This window comes from Strongylocentrotus purpuratus, unplaced genomic scaffold, assembly GCF_000002235.5.
Source record: "Strongylocentrotus purpuratus isolate Spur 01 unplaced genomic scaffold, Spur_5.0 spur5_scaffold_21, whole genome shotgun sequence".
Lineage (NCBI taxonomy): Eukaryota > Metazoa > Echinodermata > Echinoidea > Camarodonta > Strongylocentrotidae > Strongylocentrotus > Strongylocentrotus purpuratus.
This window is the reverse complement of record NW_022145607.1, coordinates 42,773,743-42,780,587: the sequence shown is the minus strand read 5'-3', so window position 1 is coordinate 42,780,587 and position 6,845 is coordinate 42,773,743.

Below are 6,845 nucleotides of genomic sequence, written 5' to 3'. Positions count from 1 at the left end.
AGACCTGAAAAAAAGAACTTGGTCCATTACACACCCCTCTTCCCCCCCCCCCCCCCCCCCCCCCCCACCTCCCCCATGCAGAATTGTCTTTTTTTTTTTCAATTTCAATTTGATATACAACAGTCCATAGACAAAGTAGTTTGGTGGTCTAGTTTTGTTTTCTTTCAGGAAAGCGAGCTCTGAAGACCATGGCCTGGAAATTCATCAGTTCTCCCTTTCTTTATCCAATTCTTGTTTGTATTTCAAATTTGAGATAAACCTAATCAATATTTAAAGGGATCCGGTAACTTTGTCTCAGATCCTGAAATAAAATTCTGGATTTAGCTCATGATGCAATGATAATTATAAACCTTTAGGTCAGTCAGGAACCTCATGACTTTAACAAGCCGATCGCTTGTCTGATTATCAAGATATTTATGATTGGAATTACAAATTTTGAAAACCGTTCGCCTGACGGTTTTCATAACACTACAGTCTATTGGGGAAAACGAGTATGGTAAAACCGGTCACTCAAAGATTTTCACTTTTTTGAGGCACTTCTTGATCATTTTTTTTAGGGCTTCAATATTACACCATATCACAGACACTGATAACACGTAGGGCCGTGTATCTCAGATTTAACACTGTTAAACGATCCCTTTAATGATTAATTATTATTTTCTTTTTTTGTTTTTACTTGTATTTTCCTTGTGATTTACACGCACCATTAAGATTAAAAGCTCAATGGATCTTCCGTGTCCTGCTACGGGATCAAAACATGTGCAAATAATCAGACGATGGTAAACTCATCTTTAAAACTATAACACTGTCTTCTTCTTAGTTTTACAAACAGCTCATTATTTTTTTATTTTAAGGGAATTAACGCGTCAGTTTCCATGTGCAGAAGGCCATAAATCGCTGACACCAGACTTGGTGGGAAAACCATTAATGGGAGTACTAATCTGCACACAGCAAACCCGTTGGCCAGTCAAGAATTACCCCCTTATCTTTCGGAGAGTCTAGCTTCGGATCCCGCTTTGGATCGGGAAAAGCAAAGCATTACATAAGGTCGAATGCTCATAAAACTCAAGGCTAACCCTGGTGATTGACAACACCTCTTATTGGGGAAATACCCAAACGGTGTTGAATTCCCCATGAGAGCTAACTAACGCTCATCGTAATCGCAGTTCCAGGGTGTACTGTTTATGCTCACTTCTCTGGCTCCTCCAGGCAATTCTCCCTGGGCGGCCTTAATTGGCCTTGCAGCTGGATTCGACCTTCGCAAACCTGCACTGTGCATGTAACATAGACCCACTAGAGGTCAGTGCGTTGCCGTTTTTCGGTGATTCTACAAAAGTGAGAAAGGACGCAACCGTGTTTTAAACTAAACGCGTAACAGATGCCTGATTCTGGCCATAAAAAGTTAAGCATAAACATGCCCTAAGTCTTAAAAAAGATTTGAAGAGTTCCCATGGTATGGCCATACATGTAGCAATGTTAGAAGTAGAAATGTCTAATGCTTTTGGTCCGATGTCATCACATCCACGACATCACCAGACATAGCTAGATCTGGTAACTAAAACATTTATTCAGATTTGCTATGGTAAACCACTTATACTGTTTTCACACTGGCAATATTTTGCTTAACCCCGTACTATAGGTGGGGTTAGGTCTAAAGGGTATACCCCACCTATAGTCCAGGGTTAAGCTTATTCCACTTTCTTTTCACACTGGCAAAATGTTGCTTAACCCCGTACTATAGTTGGGGTTAAAGGGGGGTCTTAGCCCTACATGTACATGTACCTATAGTCCGGGGTTAAGCCTATTCCACTTTCTGTTCAGACTCGTATTTACCAAAGTGGGCTAACCCCACCTATAGTACGGGGTTAACTAATCCTGCAAAATAGCAGGGCTAACCTCGCAATTGTGGTGCTAACTCCTGCTAACTCCGCAATTGCGGTGCCAAGCAAATGAATGAGAACAGAAATGAAAAATAGTCCGGGACTACGCAGTGAAGCGAATTAATGAATTCCATGGCCATGGCTAGTACGGGGCTAAGGAATTGTAGTGAGAAAAGCCAAAAAAGTTAGTCCGGGTTACGGATAGTACGGGGCTAAGCATAGTATAGTACGGGGTAGACCGAAAACTTCAGTCTCTCTAATCTTCGGTTGTTCCACTGAGACTACGTCTGACTCCACTAGACCTCCGATTATAGAGACTGAAGATTGTCCTATCGGGACTGTATGGAACCAATGGTTCGGTTCGGCAGGACCGCGATGAATGAGATATGCTACAAGATTTTCACTCTTTACATCCTCACACATGCTCCTAATGACAATAATTAGAGTCTAATTAAAAATAACATATAAATAGCTTATTTGACTTACGATAGCTTGCTCATTTAGATCCTAAATTAATGATTAATCCGAGAAAGTCTCGTCGTCAACATTATCCGTCTTGGTTTTAGTTGATGAATATTAATTTTTTCTTTTCGAACGTCCAATAGCTACCGTAGCTACATACGAGTCGGCCCGGCTTGACCAACGAACTCCCACGAAACGAGTGCTCTGATTGGCCATTGGCTATGTTTTGGTAGGTGGAACCGGAAATATATCGGCCGCCGGGTAATATTTCGAATGCATGAACGTACTGCTTCGCGGTTCTGAGGTACAAATTGGATAATTCATATAAGTAAGTCCGTAAATTATTTATTTAATATTAAGTTATCAAATTTTGAAAACTGTAATTAGGACAAATGACATACCGACCTAATTTACATCTGATTTAGAAATCAGAAAATTAGATCTAAATAAAGAAAATCGGGGGAGAAATGTCGGAAACGAAAAGCTGTTCCGCTGTGGCTCTAATTTACCCGCACGGTACGAGATCTCTGGGTTGCCATCTGTATTGGGGAATGACAACAAATGTCAGTTTTATTAAAGAAATGACCCAAATCAGATGGTTATTGCTGTCTAAGTACGGGGTTAAGCAAAACCAATGTGAAAAGACTATTAGAGACCTGCTAATGTCTAATGGCCAGTCAGGATGAAAAAAGCACACACAACAAGTCAATTTAGACTTTTAGTCTTACTAATCCAAGGCCACCAAGGCCATGGATGCCCCTTTGATTGGCCTCAGTCAGTGCCCCTCTCTCTCATTGGCCTTGGAGATTTTTGTGCCCTTTCCAATTCTTCCTATAATCCTAATCCTAGGGCTAGGCCTAGATCTTTTTGTGCTGTAATAATATAGAAATGTGCCCTACAGAAAAGTGGCCTTGCCCTAAAAATATTGAAATTTAAGGCCTGCTTCCAGTAATCTACGACTGGGTATGACTCAAAACTTGAACCTTTTTTTAGAGCAGTATTAATACTTATGGTCTAGACCTACGTATATAGCCAGCGCCAGCAGAGTCTAGCAAGTAGCAACGGAGCACCAACGGTCAGGTACGGGAGGACGTCGGCGTAGAATTTCTCATGATTCGGCTCTCACCATCCGCACATAAAACTGCAATAATAGTGGACAATTTAAACTTATCCCCAAACTTGTTAACAACCACATCACTCATATACATGTTATAAAGATGGAGCAAAGGTGGAAGTTGCGATAATGATTGAAAATGGACATGCTTAAGATAGAAATTTAATAGTAATAATTGTGTTCTCACCATTGCATGCACTTCGATGTTCCGCCTGCCAAGATTTTTGTTAGATATAGATCGAGCGATCGACCCGCGCCGCAAATGCAAAGCGCAACAACGCGATGCAAAATGTGCATACGCTGTATAATTTATTCAGGCAGACGGTGATCTATCGATTTTTATTGATCATTATGGCCTTGGTGTTTTTCGTTACATAATCGGGTACATAATAACTGCCGAACTGCCACTCCCATCTCTTCTATGTGTAACAATGTAAACCACTTAGTAACCATAGCGGGGTTGAGGGGGGGGGGGGGGGGGGGGGGGGGGGGGGGGGGGGCTTACCTTTTTTGTGCGATGCCCCCCCCCCCCTGGCGCTCAAGGGGGGTGGGGGGTAGTTGGGTAGTTGGAACGTGAGTTTTATATTATGTTTTTAAGAAACGGACAGTTTGTATATGAGATCAAGAGTAGAAATTTTCTGTCATTTTGAGACTCAAATTTCGCATAATTGACATTCTGTTTCATTGAATTGAGTTTCCCGGAGAGGCCTAGATTCAGTTGGTTTAATTAAAGAAGGAAGAGAGTCAAATGAAGAACCAAACAGGCGCGTAGCCAGGGGGGGGGGGGGGCAGTAGGGCGGTCGCCCCCTCAAAAAATAAAATGCCGCCCCCTCCCCAAGGGCGGATCCACGTAGCGATTATTCCGGCCCGCCCCCCCCCCCTAGCCCCCCAAAACGATTTAAAAAAAATAGGATAATAACGTAAAGTTAACCCTTATAAAACAAAAAACAAAAGCGCCCCCCCCCCCGCTTACTCGCCGGAAGGCTGAGTCGGCACTAAATTTTGTATTAAGATTTGGCTACCCCCCCCCCCCCCTTGACGCCGTCTGGATCATCTGCAGGCGCGGATCCACGAGGGGGGAGGGCTGACGGGTAAACAAAAAAAGAATTAAAAAAAAAAAACTCTCACAAATTAGGTGAAAAAAACAAAAATAGTGGTCTCCCCCCCCCCCCCCCGCTTATTCACCGGTGGCTGAGTCGCAACTAATATTTTCTCACGGATTGGGCCCCCCCCCCCTCTTCCCGCCGCTGGATCTGCCACTGCCCCCCACCCCCCCCCCCCCCAAAAAAAAAGAAAGGAAGAGGACGTAGGAAGAAAAAGGATTAAGAGTCGAGAACGGTACAACGAATCGTCTTCTTTCTCTAATAATCCATGAAACGTCAAAGCTTCCGCGCTTCACGCGGGAAAGGGGGGGGGGAAATTGAATTCAGACAAGGATTTAGAGTCGAGAACGGTACAACGATTCGTCTTCTCTCTCTGATAATTTAATGAAACTTTAAAAGAAACTGAATTTAGACAAGGATTAAGAGTCGAAAACGGTACAACGAATCGTCTTCTTTCTCCAATAATCATTAATCAAACGTCAATGGGGGAACTCCCCCTCCCTGCACCCAGAGAGAATCGCACGCTTCGCACTGCCGCCCCCTAAAATGAAATCCTGGCTACGCGCTTGGAACCAAAAGCAATATGTTTTTCATTTACTAATGAGATCTATGTTTGTTGGAGATCTCCTTACACAGAATATTGGAATGGGTTTTTCACGATGAAAGTTGTTTGGAGACATCAATATTCATAAAATGTATGTTTCTATCACCAGGAAATAAGGAATTTTCTGTTTACATGAACCTTTCCTGGTTGCTTATTAATGCATTTGCCCACTGGTTACATAATACTTTCACAATTAAGTTGATATCCCTCACCATTGGAATTGTATTGGTAATGTCTAAATTTCGTTTAAATATAGATGATATCAGTCTTGTAGGCCTACATTGCAGGCAATAGTCAGGACTAACATTTAGCATGTTATATTACCACTCTTATGTTCTCTGAAATGTTATCTTTATTGAGGGTAACTTGAACAAGTTAATAACTTGGTGAGGAGGGTGTGCAATCTGCCACACGCTTCTACCTCTTGGTTGCTTTGATCCATTGCCGAAAATATTTTGGCACCTATCATCCCCCCCCCCCCTCAACCACGGATACAAATTGACACCCATGGCTATAGAGCCAGTAAGTAATAATCTGATTTTCAGACCATTTTACTGAATGGTCGTACGTTTTATGCTGCGCAAAGATTCAATCAGTTTAATTTTGGCCATCACAAGAAGTAGGTTATTGATGTAGACAAATGCTCATGTACCCTTTACAGCTCATTTTATGTATGTTCTAACCAAATAAGAAAACAAGCCAGTCAGTCACTCAATATTGTCTGGCAGTGAAGTTTAGCAAGTAAACTGGTTTCCTTGCATAATTTGAATATTAGGACACTCCTAACGTTTAAATGTCACAGATAGGACATACATGACATATTCATAATTCCTGCAAAGTTTTACAGAATTTGATGTTGGCTGCAAAAGGGACATAGTATCTTTAATACACATTTTATTCAAATAGCCTTTGATGATTAACTTACTCTGTTCACACTGATGTATATTTCATATGTATTGTAATTTGTAGGTTTATTTGTAATGCTTTGTTTCGGTTTAATATGTAATTGTTTATCATTGTATTTTTTTAAAATTTGTTATAGCTCTTAGAGGTTTGGGTGGAAGGCGCTTTATAAGCACCGTTTTTTATTATTATATTATTAAAATGTCAGTGCATTTCAGCATTGTTGACAGGCCTGTGCAAATAAAGGTCCATGAAAAATGAACTCACAAATAATAAGCCCTTTAGATAATCTTTGCTCTATTCTGGTCGAGGGGCACTTTAATAATAATAATATTTAATTTTCATATAGCGCTTAATACATGTCTCTAATCTATCATTTTTCCTCGAGTCTTGATGAAAAAGGTAATGGCTTTAAACTTGATTCTTTCTTTGTTTTTGTTTTTGTTATTGAAGTGCAATGTCGAAAAGAAAATTGATTGAAATGTGGACACACTTTTGTAAGCGACAATATAAAACACGTGTGGTTTGCTTTTTTATTATTCCTATTGTCTTGCTATGTGTTTCTTTCCATGTTCACGCACAAAAGATTGCTAGCCTTCAAACAAAAAAGCGTTCCTACCCAGATGTCTATGTTTGGATGTTTTTCACTATTAAACGTGTGAAGATGGGCGCGATTATTATATTGGTTCCATAATATCATGGTGATATGACGCAAACCCTCAGATAGTCGTTGACTCTATTCTGACTGAGGGGCATTTTGACCTCCCCGCACTGTTAAT